Source organism: Fistularia commersonii, chromosome 3 (assembly GCF_037954325.1).
Source record: "Fistularia commersonii isolate RoL2024-O1a breed Wild chromosome 3, RoL_Fcom_v1.0, whole genome shotgun sequence".
Lineage (NCBI taxonomy): Eukaryota > Metazoa > Chordata > Actinopteri > Syngnathiformes > Fistulariidae > Fistularia > Fistularia commersonii.
In genome coordinates, this window is record NC_141286.1 from 3243645 (window position 1) to 3261398 (window position 17754).

The 17754-nt window shown below is 37.3% G+C and overlaps 1 protein-coding gene and 1 long non-coding RNA gene across 3 annotated transcripts in view; one reads left to right on the forward strand and one right to left on the reverse strand.

Moving 5' to 3' along the window:
* ubash3bb (ubiquitin associated and SH3 domain containing Bb) overlaps positions 1 to 17754 on the forward strand; it is a 56318-nt gene that overhangs the window by 18656 nt on the left and 19908 nt on the right. The window lies entirely within an intron of this gene.
* LOC147235242 (uncharacterized) lies at positions 5968 to 13680 on the reverse strand. Its single transcript, XR_015109176.1, has 3 exons — positions 8781 to 13680; positions 7320 to 7432; positions 5968 to 6862 (listed from the first exon to the last, which is right to left on the reverse strand). It is a non-coding gene; the product is annotated as an uncharacterized LOC147235242 (long non-coding RNA).

The following is a 17754-nucleotide window of genomic DNA, read 5'->3' on the forward strand; positions in this document are numbered from 1 at the left end:
TATTATTAACTGAATAGTTAGTTAAACCTGTGCTATTAGGAAAGTAGAAATAGTAACTTGAAGTTTTATAATCAGTGCAGTGGAAAAAACACTGTCTTTTCATGACCGTCTCGTTAAAATGAACTTTTTAATTTTTTTTTTAATTATGCCGTTTTTACTTATGGGATTATTTCTTTATTTTTATTTTTTTTAATTATTATCTTTTAATTATTTAATTATGTTTTTTTTTCCCCATTCATGATGTTTGAAATGCAATCAGTTATTATAAAGTGAAGTCATTGCACAGGATTACTGTCACTATTTTAAAACAGGGACAAGGAAAACCGCAACAGTATACTTCATTCAATTTCACTTGTAGTATTCTAAGTTTCTGTATCATTTGTTTCCTTTTATTCATTTTTTTAACTTCCATTCTTCAGGCCCAGTGTTGAATGTATTGGATGTACATTTAGAAGTTATGAAAGCAGTACAAATATATAAATTTGATTATTACTTTCTTCCTAAATATTGGTTTATGTCATGATTACACCGTCACAGAATAGCGTTTCAAATAAAAATCGTCATGTCAGCTAGCTTAATTTGCGATAAAAGTATTTGCAGTTTTTATTTCTCAGGTGTTTACAATTTATCTAAGCGCATTTTCACAATAGATGTGATTTTATCCCTTTTTAATGAATTCTATGGCAGTGGCGGCTGGAAATATTTTATTTTGTTTCACATTGTCGTCATGCTCAAAACTATATTAGCAGCATACTGTTTACATTTCGTAGAAGTCGGTGTTCTACTTTGAATTCAATGATGAGTTTATTGAATTTGGGATTATTAAAAGTATGAAAACTAACGAGAAAAACAAAAATGAGCTTTTGACCTTGTGATAGCTCAGGAAGTCCCCTAAAATCTGGAACAAACGCTCCCTTGGACTCGGGGATAAAGTGATTCTCTTTTAATGGTCAAAGGTCATGCGGGCTCTCAAAACACATTTTTGGCATTCTGGCGCTGTGTCGCTGTCGTGCCCGGGGGGAATTTTTTTCTCCAAAATGTTCACATAGACTCAAAATTGAGCTGATTAGATTTTGATGGTAAAATGTCCCTATGAGAACGGACCTTTAGCGCAGCATGATATGAAGTTCATCACTCAAGTATTTCAACTTTTCCATGTCAGAATTCACTGTGACACTCAGATACTTCCTGGAGAAAGTATTTTGTTCCACTTAATAGAGCAGTATGTGTTTGCAAACATTTGCTAATGCTAATAGCGTAATCATAGGGATATACACTGCATTTATTAAGCAATGAAACAGGGATTTGATCTCCAATCCCTGAATTTCCCCCTATGGGGATCAATCAAGTATTATCTTAATTTTATTAGATGAAAATGATATATATATATAGATGCAATTAATTTCACCCTTCATGAGTTTGTGTGGCAAAAAAAAATCTAAATAGAGGATTTATGGACGTAGTGAGAGAGGATATAGAGGTTTTAGAAGGAGATGGCAAAAAAATCCAAATATATTTTTATGTAAAATGAAAGAATTAACTGAATTTTTGCAAACGTTCACTTTGACCAGTAACATGAAAATAAGAATAAGAACAACTTTATTTATCCCGAAGGAAATTGTTGCGCCAGAGTTTCAAGTAAAACATAACAATAATAGATAATAGTAGGAAGGAGGGAGAATAAGAAATACAAATAAAAATATAAAGTGGCAAAGTCAAGGCTATAAAGTGTTTTAAGGTCTTAAAAAGCACTTTAAATAAATAAATATAAATAGATAAATAAATGAAATGTATCTACCAAATATTTTTTGTAAATATTTCTAGATTGGCCAGTTCCTCGTAGCACAAGTATAGAAGAAAAAAATGTATCGCTCACTCCAGTACAAAGAGTTTTGTAAAAGGAACAGCAACAGTGGTGGTTCATAAAATAAAGCAGCATTTACTCAGATTCACAAAACCCTATTCACTCAATGCCGCTTTGTGTGGGAAGTGTTGAGAAATGTGTTCGTCGCTCGACCAGCAGCGGAAAATCAAAATGATATAAATAACATTTTTGTGAAGTAACCCATTTGAGCTGAAGTACAATAAGCCTCGGTGGATCCGGAGACTCCCTGGAATAATGTAGAGTGGCAACACAGGAAAAAGATGATCACGTCTATTGTTAAAATGCCGGAAGTTTGTATCTGACGTCCTCCACATGCAGCACAATGCAGGCTCAGTTTAGAAACAAAGTCTTTTAGAACAAACACACCCTTCTGCCAACACAACCAGAGCTGCGAAAGCTGCTTAGGAGCAACCTTGAAAAAGCCATCCACACACACACACACACACACACACACCGTGGAACACACAGGCTTCACTTTTCTCGTGATAATCTGGTTTGCACTGAAGAATTTTGCCAATTTTCACATCCTTTTGAAACCAATTCTTTTCTATGAAACGTCGTATGAAGATTTACGATACATCCGAGTATGTAAAATGAGTGACATGAGTAATTGGAGCTAAAGTAGAAGAAGTAGAAGACGTCAAATGGGTTGTTATTATTTCCAGATTAAACTGACAAGAGAAACCACCCGAAGATCTGCTGACAGTTAACTGACGTCTTTCTCCTTCCTCAAGTTTAGTTGTGGGTGTTTTTCTCATGATATAAAGTAAAAAAAAAAAAAACATCTGATATCAAATTTCTTGTCTTACTGACATTAAACCAAAAAATTTCTAACATCATCATGTTCTTACTTGTGTGACGTTCAACTGGCTTCTGCCAGACGTCCGTTATATCAAGTTCTGCAATTAACTTTAAAATAACAGCATTTAAAAAAATCAAATACATATTTTATAACTAAAACATGTACGGGGACATTTTGTACGGTGAGCACTTGCACTTTTGATTCTTTTGATATGTTTAGTTTGCAGTAGATTATGCAAGAATGTCAACCTTTTTACCAATATATGACAGTTATGTAAATTATCCCATCATTGGGTATTAACAAATTAAACTAATCGGTCTTATAACGGCAATATATCAAATAGAAAGGTATGTGCATTTTTGGGAGGGACACGAACTGTACTGACTCAGGCCTGCACATACTCTCCTGCCGGCTCATTAAAAATCAAAAGTAGTTGTGCAATTCCATAAATCCTCCATTTGTAAGGATTATTGGATTTTCACCAGAGGTCTACTTTAATTTCTGTAATTTGTGGCGTTTTTGACCGCATCAAAATCATCCTGATTCATATAAACCTGTGTTTAGGTTTGCAAACAGGAAGTGTGTAGACAGTCGTGTGCAGACCCAGAGAGCTGGGATTTCCCACAGGGACTGAACTGCTCAGCTGCTAAAGGCTTTGTGAATGTGTGTGTGTGTGTGTGTGTGTGTGTGTTTTTTTTGTCTCTGTATACATTACTGGCTTGGGAGCATTACAGTAGAGCGGGGTGATACGGGAAAACAAAATACCATGTGCAGGAAACGGCTTTTGATAAATACAAAAGACGTAGCAGCTACACAAGAATAATAAATGTTTGCTAATGTCTAACTAATTTCCTCCTAATTTATGATTTTGCTCTTGCTCAGTTCAAAAAAGATAATTGCCAATGTTCTCTCTATCATACTGCAATAATGGAAACAGTCAAGGGGATTTGCCAAGTGAATGATTAAAAAAAAAAAGCGCCATATTTGCATAAAAATATCAAAGGAAAGATAAATGCAAAAAGATTATCAGAATCCATATATAAATGTTAAAATTATTTATCACAACATGGGATGTTCCCTGTGACCAGTGATCACCTTTAATATCTATTAATTTGTATTATAGTATATAATATCTATTAATATCAGTGCAGGTAAATGATGTACATCAGGTTTTACATATATATATATATATATACGTGTGTGTGTCTGTATACATGTATATATATGTTTGTGTATATATATGTATCTATACATATCTATATATGTATATAGATACGTATATATGTATATGTGTGTATATGTATATATGTATACATATAGATATTTATAGCTCATTTATATTAATATATTTATTTATAATATATATTTATTCATATAATCATATATTAAACAGTTAAGCCCAAAATTTGGGTTTTGAATAATTTATCTATGAACTGTATATGAACTCTTTCATTGGAGGCTTCTAACCGAAATGGGAAAATAGATGAATTTCCTGGATAGATCAATGACCTTTGACCTGGAGGTGCTGACTGTCACTCCAGCTTCCTCACATTCTGACTTGGAATCCTGTTTGCATGGATCACAAACAGTATGACTGCGAAGGGCCGCCCTGGCAGTGCCCTCTATCCAATTCTAATGCGCTTGGCACTTTGCCGATAATGGCGACGCAACTCCCACACACTCCTAAAGCGACTGGATGTCACATAATAATGACCTCATACTCCAGTAGCAACCACTTCCAGAAACCCTCCGGGATCCCAATGAGAGAAAAGAGAGGGTCCACTGTTCCGACACCTGAGTCTGCATTCTGTCTCCGACCATCTTTCTAATTCTGCTTTGCAGTAACGCAGTGTAAACTTGCCCAAGGAGACCGAGCGCCGTAAACCCTCCGTAGCTGGAGGCCATCCTCCAGCACCCTTCCTTAAAAATGGGGAATGGCATCCTGGTCCGCAGATCCCTTTGCAGGGTCGGTAACCTCCAATATCGGAGTCTGAGGAGGTTCTCGGTCATCCGGGTCCTGGTGAATGTCATCTGTTTGTTTGTTTGTTTAGAAGTTTATTAGGACAGTGTACAAATACATGAAGCACAGAGGCAGAGATGTTTGTACCAGATTATAGCTCATAGCTAATTTCCATCTGTAGTCCTGTAGTCTAAGACCGCGCTCGCCTTTAGCATCAGTGGATGAACCTCATTTACACCTGACCTTCTGCAGGCGCTTTTTGTTACCTAAGTCACAACAATGGATATGATGAAGGCTTGTCAGTTGGGTTTAGGAGACGTCAAAAGTGCTCTTTTCGCTGATTAACAATGTCCCTTGCAGAGGTCAGCGGGTCTCCTCCTGCACTTCAAACATCTTGATCCAAGCCCTGTTTCCCTTTCCTGAATCTTCTGATAGTTTTCCAGAGCGTCCTCCACGCTAACCCAAACTTCTTCCTCTTGAAAATTCCGCCCACGGCGATAGAGGAGATTTTACGTCGCGATTTTGATCCCAAGAGTTGCGTCGCGGGATCTCGGGCGGCGAAGCGTCCGCGGTCTTAGAATAATTCTCGAGCAACCTGACGAGGCAGCGAGGCAGATCAGACCGCCCGAGGCGTCCTTCCCGAGAGGAGGCCAAAGATAGAGACGGTTAGTTTGAGCTTTTTGGCAGCATCACTGCAGTTGGCAGTAACAGCCTGGTCAGACATGTGTTATGTAAGTTTGCGAAACAAATGAAGGATGACCAGTCGTCAGACAGACGGCTCCCATTTTTTTGTCAGGGAAACTGGTCTGTTCTGTTTTCTGTTAAGTGCTCGAACTAGAACGACTGTCTGTTGATTAGCTTATTACTCTTGTTACGTTCTTAAATATTGTATTGTTACACCATGTCGAGCGCAGCCTTGAAATCCCCGAGCGATTTCACATCAGACGGCAAAACTGCGCCGTGCGTTGTCATGCAGCCCCGCTGTGTTTTTACTATCACACAAGCCCGGCTTCTGTTCTGCTGACTCCTAGAGATTTATCTATCAGGACTCGCCGCCTCACAAAAATTATGTATAGTTTATAAATACGGCTGTTTAAAATGTATGACCAAATTTTAAAAAAATCTGATTTGAATATGGTAGTGAGACCCCCCCCCCTCAGAATGCATCTGCCAAATAATGAAACTATTAAAGCAAATTAAAAAAAAAAAAAAAAAACTTGGCACATTCTTAAAATTACAAGATGCTTTCAAAAAAAAAAAATTTTTTTAATTGTTTTTTTATTTATTTAACCTTTATTTAACCAGGAAAAAAAAGTCCCATTGAGATTAAAAACCTCTTTTACAAGGGAGTCCTGGCCAAGAGGCAGCAAGAAGTTACAGGCAGAACAATATTACAAACAGTTAAAAGAAGTAATGACATTCTGACAAGTTGACCTCTGTGTTCTCTGTTTGGTATTAAAAGCTTTTTGTGAGATAATTAAAATTTTGTAAAATCAAATATACATTCAAGACAAAGTAAGAGAACAGCATGAGCCACAATCAGCTTAACATGGCAACAGATTCATGACCAAAATGGATGAAAATCCACATTTTCTTGACTCTTAACTATAACCGCGAAGAAACAGAGGGATATTTTACGTCATTTTTTTCGCTTGTATTTTTAAAATTTTCAACTTTCTTGAGTTGTTATGAAAAACCTGACTGTTCAGAGCACAAGACGGCAACCCGTAGCTCCCGTCGGCTTTTGAAAGTATATAATTAAAATGTATTTTATTTAGTTCATTTTGAAAATGTAATTTTAAATTTGAAGATGATGGCGATCTTATAACGTCTAAATAAAACATGTGCAAATATTTTTTTTTCTTTCCATAACTACAAGAAGTGCTCAAATAGATATTGGGTATTTTGCTTAAAAGTAACTTTCAACCCAACGTCTTTTTTTTTTTCCAAGTTCAAAATGTTTTGTTCCATGAAGAAATGTCATTTTGTCGTCTCTTCAGTTGTTGATTGAGCTCAAAAAAATGCAGCATATATTTTGTTTATACATAGCATAAAGGCAAAAAAAAAAAAAATAATAATTTGCCGTGTTAATTCATTTTAAATTTCAAAAGCGTCCTGTGGCTCCCGGTGTTTTCTTTACCGCGGGAAAACGGTTCTGCGCTGTAAACGTTGCCGACCCCTGCTCTCGTCCAGTCCCATCTTTATCTTCTGTACGCTACAAACAACATTTATTCAAGAAAAAAAAAAAAAAAAGTCAAGACCGAGTAGGAGTGAGAATTCATATTTATTTATCCAACAAATTTATCCTTCATGCTCTTCATTTCCTTCAGGCAGAATTTATCACAGCAATTTAACAGACTTGTAAGAACACACACACACACACACACGCACACAGAATACACACTCAGTTGCCAGTTGGCGGTTAGCTCAAGGGCACTTCAGCTGTGAATGCAGGATGAGGGGAAGGGAAGGGCTGCTCCTCGACTTCTCCCTCATGTATGTCGCTTGCCAGACTAAGGGATTGAATAGAGCCCACTCATCTAACCTTCAGGCCACAGCTGCCCTTGTTTCATGCACGCGCGCGCATGTGTGTGTGTGTGTGTGTGTGTGTGTGTTGCTAAGACAGGAAGGGTTTGGTGATTAGACCCCATCCTGCAGCACTGTTTACATACTCTGAAGACAGGAGGCGCATAATCCCTGGGGTGGTGATAATGATGGTGCAGAAGAAGAGCCAATAGATGGAGTGGGAACTTCTCAGATGAGTCACAGATGGGCAGCGTTAGATCTGATAAGTAGGAGACATCAATATATTTCCATATAATCAAATTAGCATCTAGCTGTGATGTGGAGTGGATTCTTTTCATATGAGATATTTTGATATGATGTCTAACGGTCTGCAAGACACGGGTCAGATCCGGATATTTCTTTTTCTTAATGGTATTTGTTTCTGAAAAGGACGCTACCGACGTATAAGCTCCGATGAAGGTCGCATAAAATGATGACAGTCCTGATTTAAAGAGATTTCGTCAGCGCGGGGAAACGGATGTGATAGATTTGGATTCTCGAATTCCCAGGAGAAAGCGAAAGGGAGGATCTGCCTCGTTGAATTTCCGATAAAGCTTTATTTTCATTTCAATGTTTACTGGTCGTATAAACCCGAAACCTGGCTTTGCCCTAAGGGATGGTTACGTAATTCTGAAAACAAATCATTTTGTTTTTAATCAAAAAAATACTGAAAAAAACGTGTGTATAAAAGCTATTTCAGGCAAATAACATTCTCTTGACTTGCATCGTTGGTTTCGACGTTGCTTTTACAACAATTCATAACTTTGTTCGATTTCTTTCTGTAAACAGTGTAGATTTATAAATAATTACCAATCGCTAATTAATGCAAGAACATTGGCAAAAGATTTTGATTAAACTGCCTTAATAATCATTAGATATTATTTTTTGCATTGTCGTTGCATTGTAGGTTTTTTTTTTTTTTTTTTTTATAAATGTTTGATTAACTAATTGTTAATTTTTTATTTGAATTTTATTCTAGATTAAATCAGCTGTTGCTGGTAATCCGTCAAATTCATAGTCTGTAAGAAAAAGATTTAAAATCCCTATAAGGAATTTTTCCACATGTACAGTATAGTTGAATAGCCGATGGCTTTTACTATCATCACATGTTCTTTTATTATTATTTTATCTATTATTTATTATTCATTTCATTTATTATTTCAGGTATTTCATAGGTTTTTTTTAAATTTTTTTGGAACCTGCACGTTCGACATAAAGTCAGACAAATGCGTACGTATTTGTCGCCCCGCTGTATTTTGGTTTTCTCAGTGAGATGATGCAACCTCCAGACCTCGGCGTCTCCTAGGGTGCAGAGTTTACCGCGTTAGCAGTCTCAACTTCCAGGAACGGGACCAAAATACGACGCACGGGTTCCATTTTCATTTGTCCGTCATGCACTTTGGTTTGGAAAAACAAAGCGAAAAGCGCAGAAATCAAGTTTTCAATCAAAAGTTTTGTCTGGGATGTCTCGGCGTTGTCTGTTTTGTCGAGCCATCCGGTTTTCAGGTTGCGATGTTATGTTAAAACCTCTGAGCAGAGAAGCTTCGCGTGGGCGGCGTGTTACTCACCATTAGTCTGTTTCACTTCCTTTCTTGAGAATGGAGCCGATATCTGCTTTCAGACGCAACTTCTGCTGCGCCGTGCAAGAGCACATCTGCACAGAAGTTCATTAGATGACCAGCAACTGGTTTAAAGCAGTTTTAGATGCTTTTTCTCGCTTTTGTTTGTGTCAAGGACTCTTTACCCCCCTTGTTTGTTTCACTGGCGTGGAAGAAATCCTCATGGTTTTTCCTCTGAAAGAGCTTCTATTGAGTCAGTGTTCTGCCCACGCTGGAAACTCCCAGGTGTGCAGCGATAAGGAGGTTCCCTATCAAAACATTTCCCCTCTGCTGTCAGGGCACAAAACAGTTTTTTTTTTGGCCGTTCTTAAGAGTATTGCACCGAGTATTATACTTCTTGGCTTGTGCTAAAAAGTGCCAGCGTGGTTTAAACTTATCCTGCAGTCCATGCTCTTTAAGAATAAGAATAACTTTATTTATCCCGAAGGAAATTGTTGTGCCAGAGTTACAAGAAAAATATAACAATAATAAATAATAGTAGAAAAATTGTATAAACGGTGAAAAATAAGAGAAAAAGGGTCTTAAGTAACAAGTGAAAACTATAAAGTGTCTTAAGTAACAAGTGAAAGATAAGGAGTGCACAAGAGTATAAAAATATTGTAACTGTAGCTGTTATGAAATATTGCACAGTTATGAACATGTATACAGATAAATTATTACAGTTTGAATTATTACAATTTAAAGTGAGGTTTTTTTTTTTACGGTTTTAAGATTTTAATAACCACAAATTCATAAAGTTAGAATAGGTGAGAATTTGCTAGTCAACATTTTCTTTCGCAAATCAAGTTTTTGAGTTCATGCTTATTTTTAAAAGTTCCCACTATTTTGGAGAAAAAAAGAAAAAAAAAAAGAAAAAAAAACATATAGTCGTTTGTCAAAACGAAACAGGACTTTTGCAAGACTACAATCTGTAAATTAATGTAAACAGTTATATTTTGCATTGGAAGATAGCTATAATGTTCAGCGTAAACCAGTGATCTACTCCTTTGCTGCACTGAAAGTTATCAATGGACAACATATTACGATATTAAGGGAGAAAAAAAATTGAAAATGCTCCTCTAAAATGAAACATCCTTCATATAAGACCTAGGATAAGTGTATGTTTACAGTATAAGTAAAATGTACATGTAATATGAAAAGCAGAAGCAGTGTACGAGCAGCGAATGTTTTACTACTCAGTTGGATGTTTTTAGAATAATTTTTCCTTTTACTGCTGTATGTGTTAAAGCTTAAAGTTAATTTAATGTCCTGCTGGTAGTTACATCTACAACTGCATCATATCAGTTCTGTAGGAACCTTGTAGTGTATCTCAAAAAAAAGAAAAAATCAGAAAAAAAAACATCCCTTTTCCACCTTTGCATGTGATGCATTTTCCAGCCGATCCCAGAGACGCTTTAAATAAATTATATATATTCAGAAACGGAACTCTTTCGAACCATGAAGAAACCCTCCATCTTTCAGTTCATTAAAAAATGAACTGAAAGATGAGTTGTAACTAATTTGAAATTATAGCTGTTGGACAAACACAAAGTGGGATGTTGTCTCTTGCAATAGCATGCAATGGAATTGTAAAGTAAAATGTAACTAAGGAAACGCAGAACCCCCAATTGTACAGAAGTGCTTTATTAGAATCCGCAAATGCCGAAAGAAATGTTCATCTTTTGCAACGTTAAAACGCCCACCAATGTTACGGAACGGTCATGAAATGATAATAAGAATGTGAAAGTGTCGGTGGCAAACACTTAGAGAGGACAGTTGTGCCACAGGATTACGTTGCAGCTGTTTCACATTCGCCTGCCGTACATTTCAATCTCATTATTGGATCGATTCCAGTCGCCGGCGAATCGAAATTCAGGTTTAAACAAAATAATATAAATACCGGAGCTGAAATGATCCCGGTTGCGATGATATTCCACGGATCGCAGATTAGTTGTGTCATCGTCGTGACGATGGGCTCTGTTCCGAACAGCCGATCGTCCAACTGTGGCCGAGCCGAAGCGCCAACTCTCGTCTTAACGCATCAGCTGTCATTTCTGTCATATTTTCAAACAAAAACAAGATGAGGTTGTTTTTTTTTTTTTTTTTTTAAGATTTTCAAGTGCCTTCAACGAATCCATTCCTCTCACACTTTTAAAACTCCTGGCCCAAAAACAAATGTGACCCCCGCTGTCATTAAAACATTGCATACAAATGATCAAAAATATGTAAACAACATCTTAATTATCGTATGTATTATTTCTAATTTTTTTGTGTTTTTTTTTTTTTTTTTTGGTAATTTTATGATTTTTTTTTTTTTTTTTCATGTCTCGTCATTAATGGAATGCTGGTTTAAATTTACGTATTAATCAGGGTTCACCTTTTGAAACAACGTCTCACCGCACGGATTCTCCGACACAAGATAGGAAATGTGGGTTGTCACGGGGAAACTGAATCACGGTTTTGGTGTTTGTACTGTTTGTTGTTTTTTTTTTTCTTTAAGTCTTGTAGGTGTCGTCAAGGAGGCTAAAGGAAAGAACACGCTGTCAGAGTCTAATTCTTTTTTAAAAATAATGCAGGAAGGTGACAAATTAAAAGCTCATTCATTAATGCAATTCATAAAATGAATTTTATGAACTTAGCATTTTCTCTTAATAGAGCTGGAACGTATTGATCTATTGGATCTATCTAATTAAATATGTTTCTAATGAAGTGTTATAAATTTGAATTATGATATCAGGTTTAACACACAAATATGGATCTTGAATTCATCAGAACTGAGATTTTCCACGAGTAAAAAGATCATTTTTCGCCTTTTTAGAATCAGCAAAATTCATCAAATAAGCTCCAAGAACTCATCTCATGATGATCCAAAAAAAAAAAAAAAATCAAGAAATTACCGATAAAAAAAAAAATCTGCAAGACCTTACTGGTATTATTTAAAGTAATATAGAGAATTGAGAAAAAAAAACATAAGACGAGAATATGTGTCCCTAAGTATATTGAAATTTTACCTAAAATCAGAAAGAAAGCAAGTATTCGTATGAAAAATGCACTAATGTGTATTTTTTCAAAATGTTCTGTGCAAACATTCAAATGAAATGAAATGACATTCATTCAAATGAAGAACGGTTTAAATATACATTTATTGATCAGTCAACTTGGCCTCTCGTCCAATGGCAGCGGAGTGCAGGACAGGCAGCATGGATCTTAAATAAATGAATAAATCATGAATTTAGATGATGTACTTAAATATTCTCCCACAAATATTAAAGTGACCATTGAATTAAACTACTCTTATCTCCTACTCCCAGGAAAAACTCAATTATTCAGTATTATTCAGGCATGGTATTTTTCAAGATAAAATATATGTTTTGATAGTCACCTTACAACAATTGACACGGTATTTATCTCGAAGGTATTTCTAAGAATAATCTTAATGAATTTTATTTTCCTATCAGAGTCACACAGAGTCATATAACCAGAACTGAAAAACCATTTAGCCTGGTAATAGTTTGCTTCAGTGGCAGAAAAAAGACTGAAAATATAGATCAAGTAAGCATAAAAGAACTCTATCAGACTCAGAAACTTTTTTTTTTCCTGTTTCCAGGGCAGATTTAAAATGCGGGATGAATTGCTCATCATGTGGGAACATAAACCGCTCATGAAAACACAAGGTCGTGGCTGCAGATGGGGTTTAAATTACACCAGCAAAATAGTTGATGTGTTTACTACTCGGGTGACGCTGAATAACGACCAAGCGGGTAATACACACCCGACCTCTGACTGGAGACATAAATCCAGTCAGGGTCGAAACTCATATCGTTTTTATTCACTTAATCAAACCTGCAGGTTAAAATAGAAATGAATGGTACTAATACAGTAAAAACCAGCGTCTGTATCCAAATGATCAGCGCCGCCCCCTCTTGGCTGGTTCACGTCGAAGGTCATAAACCGAAATTTCGTCGCATAATCTAACTGAACTTTTTGTCTCATTTGGAAAAATGCAAAATTGCTTATTTTTACCTGAAACAAACATATTCCATCATAGTTTGTCCTGCAAATCTGATTTATTTTCATTGTAACGCTTCTGATGAGGTCATTACACTTAAAATTCATTTTTGCGTCACTGTCACGTTTGCATTATTCATTGATCGATCCTCTCCTATGCATGTTTATCAATGTTTTACACCGCTCTTATGTTAAATTATCAAGATGTGAGAACCGTCTCAGTGATTTTTAGATTCAGCATTTTTTTTGTTCATCTAGAATTTTTTTTTTTTATTACTTGGCAAAACGGCCTGAAGCAGCTTGAGCACATGAAGTTATTTCCTACTTTGCAGGCAGAATTGTGTTGTGAAGAAGTTGTGATGCACAGGTTTTAGTGGTGTGTGACTTCTGGAAAAGAAAAATGTGAGTTATCGCTAGAAAATATCCCAGACTCCAAAGTCGTCGCCCGAGAATTCACAAGAATCGGTCGCGTCCGTCACCTCGACCGAGGCCAAAGGGCGAGCGGTTTCTACTTCTTTCTGTCACACAACCTAAAAATACTCATAACAATATTATTCTGCACTTAACTTTAAGACAGAGGTTGGAATTTCCATAAAAAAACTCAACAATAAATACATATTCATTTGTTTATAAGTCTGAATCCAGACTTGGATGTCGATCAAGACTACAGTCAGAAAAATTGTAGAATTATTTGAATCCGGATCGTTCGGATTGTCCGTTTTAACTTCGCGAAACAATGTGTCTCCACAACAAACCTCCGCCGCATTTGTAGGGAATATTCAAATGTTTGTACTTTTTAAGACCTTAAAACACTTGATAGCCTTAACTTTGACACTTTATATTTTATTGTATTTCCTATTCTCCCTCCTTCCTACTATTATCTATTATTGTTATGTTTCGCTTGAAACTCTGGCACAACAATTTCCTTCGGGATAAATAAAGTTGTTCTTATCTTAATATTATGATGTCACTAAATATGCTATAAGGTCGGTTGCTGACCTTCTCAATAAACCCGTGGATACGTGAGCTGATACACAGTAAAGGATTGTTTCTTAGTGTTTTTTTTTCCAAGGGTGTCTCAGAGTTCACAATGTACAGCTTGTGTAAGAACAAAAATGTCAACTAGGACATGAAGAAGTAAGACAGACGGGCTTTTGTCCAACGTTCAGATGTCTACGCTTTCCTACAGAAACCAGAGAAACCGAGGTGTCGTTGAAGACAGTTTCCTCCTTTATCCAAAGATTATTGGAAAGTGTTGACAGGAGAAGTCTCTGCAGAATCTAAACATGTGTTTTTGATATTCGACAGCTGCGTGATGCATGACTCGCTAGGCAACGGCTTCAAGCGGTTTAAATGTCCAGCTCAGAAGCTGCAAGTTTGATATGTTTAGTGGCAAATAAAAAAGGCTTGTAAGTAATACTTGCATCGGGCGAAAACATAACAGTCCTTATTATGATGTGATATGGTACTTGTATGGATTATTATATTTACAAAATATGTTTTACGGCTAGTACGATCCGCTGATTATGCCTTGTAACACACTCGAGCACATTGATATATCACTTTTTGTTTATTTTTTTAAATCCTATCATACCCTATTGTCTCATATCATGTCATCTTTTAGAGTTGCGTCAATCCTCTTGTTTTTCGAAATTGTAACCATCATTGAAATACGTCGGAAAGTCCACCAACTTCCAGAAAATGTCCTGTAAATAAAGTAGAACTTTGTTTTCTTGACTGACAAATCCTTTTTTTTTTTTTCTTTAACCTCAATGTCCATCATTTTCTCGTGTAATTGTGTGTCATTGTTTAATGTCCAAACTTTAACAAATAATCAGTTTCACAAAATCCTATAAAAGTATTTCATCATTACACCCTGGATCTCCGGCGGCCTCGGTTTCCGTTGTTTAGCAATATCTGTTACTCATTTTGATTGATTTAAAAACTTAAAATAATATCGCCAGTTGCAAGAACAGAAAACAAAAAAAAAAGAAAATTCTCTGCCCTGAAACCCCATGGGTTCGGCTGATGCGGTGCAATCAGCTAACTCCTGCCGATACGTTTAACGCATCCAGAGGCGAATTGTCTCGCTGTTATTATCAAATCTACAGGTAATAAAAATTTTACTAAATTTTCGGGCCTTTTGCACGACGGACGTGGTTTCGGTTTGATGTTTGGGAGGAAATGTACGTGGAATTTCATTGAAGTGACACTGATGGTGGTCATGGATACGTGCATCACAAGACCAACTTCTCCTTTTTTACTTCTATGTCATAATTTTATAGTCCGTAATGTTAAATATCAGCCTCTCAAAACTGCAGCATTTAAGCTTGGTATTTATGCACGATGAGTTTCTCCCCCCTTGAGTTTTATTGTCTCTTGCTGGTGTGTGTGAGTGTGTGTGTGTGTGTGGGTGTGTGTAGATGCATGTGTGTTTTTATTGGATTGGTTTCTGTCCGTCCCTCAAACAGCCGCTCTTTGTCTCGGTCTCTCTTCCCGCTTTGCGATTCTAACACATCTGCAGCCGTATGTAGGTCTGCACCTGTGGGACCGGCGGCGGCAACACGCCAGTCAGCTGACGCCGCTGTCCGAGCGCCGCGATCAGTCGGGGCCGTTGGGCGAGATCTCCGCGAAGCCGCATAAACGGTCTCTTTTTTCACATGTCGACAGGTAGATACATTCGGTCGCTTGATAAGAATTACAAAACACGGCACGAGCCATTAATCCCCAATGGCGGTCAAATAATAAAATCCATTACGACGCCTCGGCGAGCACTAAGTGCAGGGTGAACCCGCCTTTCAATGTGTTTGAATGCATTTGCCGCTAAGTCTTAGTCGTCTTCCCCTCTGTGAAAGCAGAAATGAGAGAGAGCTGCTTGGCCTCCCGTGGATGGACGGTGCAAAGAGAGACAGGTAGCATCGGGAGAGAAGGAAGTGGATCCATCCCAGAGGGTGCAAACGCTTAACTCTGGGCGAAACCTAAGAGCAGGGGTGGTCAAACTCAAATACCAAAATTGAAAAAATTCTTCCTCCATGTATAACAATGAACCTTTTCATATGGACTCAAACAAGTTTAGCTCAAAAACTAAATAAGGAACAGGCATAGCTTAATACTTTACAATATAACTTAGTATTGCGCACATGCAAAATCCTGTTTTCTGCCCAAGCTGCAGGTGCCAGTATTAGCATTAGCGTTTACGGGTCCCAAAACACCAGCAGAAAATTCTGGGATTTGTAGAATCGGCGATACATGCACTGTAGACTGTCCTGGCAGTAGTCATATGCTATGGCTTTGCGGGCCAAATATAATTACAGTGCGGGCCAAATTTGGCCCGCGGGCCTGAGTTTGACGCCTTTGCCGAAGAGGGATGAAGGTCAGCGCGCGGTCAGGTGGATTACCAACCGTGTTCACACTTTCATCGAACCAATTTACTCCAGCGGAGCAGGTGTCAGGTACAATAAGTAGTTTCTTATCTGATGCTCTCACCTGGCAAACACGCCAGGAGGATTTTGTTCCCATCGCCTCCTGTTTTGCTTTTTTTTTTTTTTTCTCCTTTTTGTACCACCAGGAACCCCCCCCGTTCCCTTTACCTTCGGAAGAGTCGCTCCCTCCGCTCTCAAAAGGCCGTTGCTGACTTCACCGCAACATTTGCCGCACTGTCAAAAAACATTACTTTTGCGAGCGGTGTTTTGCACAAACTGAGCCACTTTTTCAATTCTGTTTCTTTGCGTAGTGTGTTTATACTCTTCACGCTGTGGGCGCAACCTCTCGTTTCTACTCCTTTCTCTTATAGCTGCTGTTTATCACTCTACATTTTGAGGACTGTGTGTCTCTTTTGCTGTTATCGAAGGGTTTTCAGTACGTCATCTGGAATGTATGAATTTTTTATGTGTTTGGTTGAACGCTAGCGGCATTTTGATGGCTTGGTGAAATTCATCTGGTCTTTGAAAAGAAAGAAAATCCACTTTGCATCCATGTAGTATCATTGATACTACATTTCCATGTGCTGTAAATGTGGTAAAAAAAGACGAAGAAAAGACTAAAACCAGACTTGTTTTACTGTTATGTGAATTTTCTCTTATAAACGGGTTGCACGGGTGCTCAAAAGTCATTTTGGTTTTAAAATGATGAGGCCTTAAAGGGGCTAAGTTGCCTCAACAATGTTATTCAATTTTTTCATATCTTTATCTGTCAGAGAGAGAGAGATCTTTATTTCCTGTGTTTTCCTGTAGATAAACCAATTCCATTCCAATAGTCAAAGTGACACATCCTGCTTGGACAAGAAATATCAATAAAATGTGATCAATAAATCATAATTTAAAATCCATCCATCCATCCATATTTTACTGCTGATTCCACTCTGCTGCATGTTTTTGGACTGTGGGAGGAAACCGGAGAACCCCTGCAAACTCCACGCAGTTACATGTAAAAAAACATGTAAAAAAAACAAAAAAAAAAAAAGGCTGGAAACATGCATTGAAGTTGAGTATCTGTTGAAACTTTAATTTGAAAAGCTTTATAATCCCTCGAACCTGGCTCCAAAATGCTTGGAGCAAGAGGATTAGAGAAAAAAAGCTAAATCATGTGAGGGTTTATTCAAACAAAATTCATTTACGACGACCTGAATAGCTTCAAAAAGGACATTTTCACAAATAATACCCATTTAGATAATAAAAATTGACTTTTCCCATCTGATCAAATAGGCTCAGGAGGACCAGGAGACAGGATGTGGAAGAAATCATGTGACAGGAAAAAAAAAAACCCTGCAGTTTGATCCGTTCTCTCCAAACTGTTTGAGTCTTTATCCTTGTTATAAACACAGTGTAAGTTTTAGGAGACGGTTGGCTAAAAAAAGACGGGTCAACTGTTCGTACAAGATAGCGAACCGCAAATTTGCAGACTGTTCAGCCCGAACGAGACGTCAGTATTAGATAAA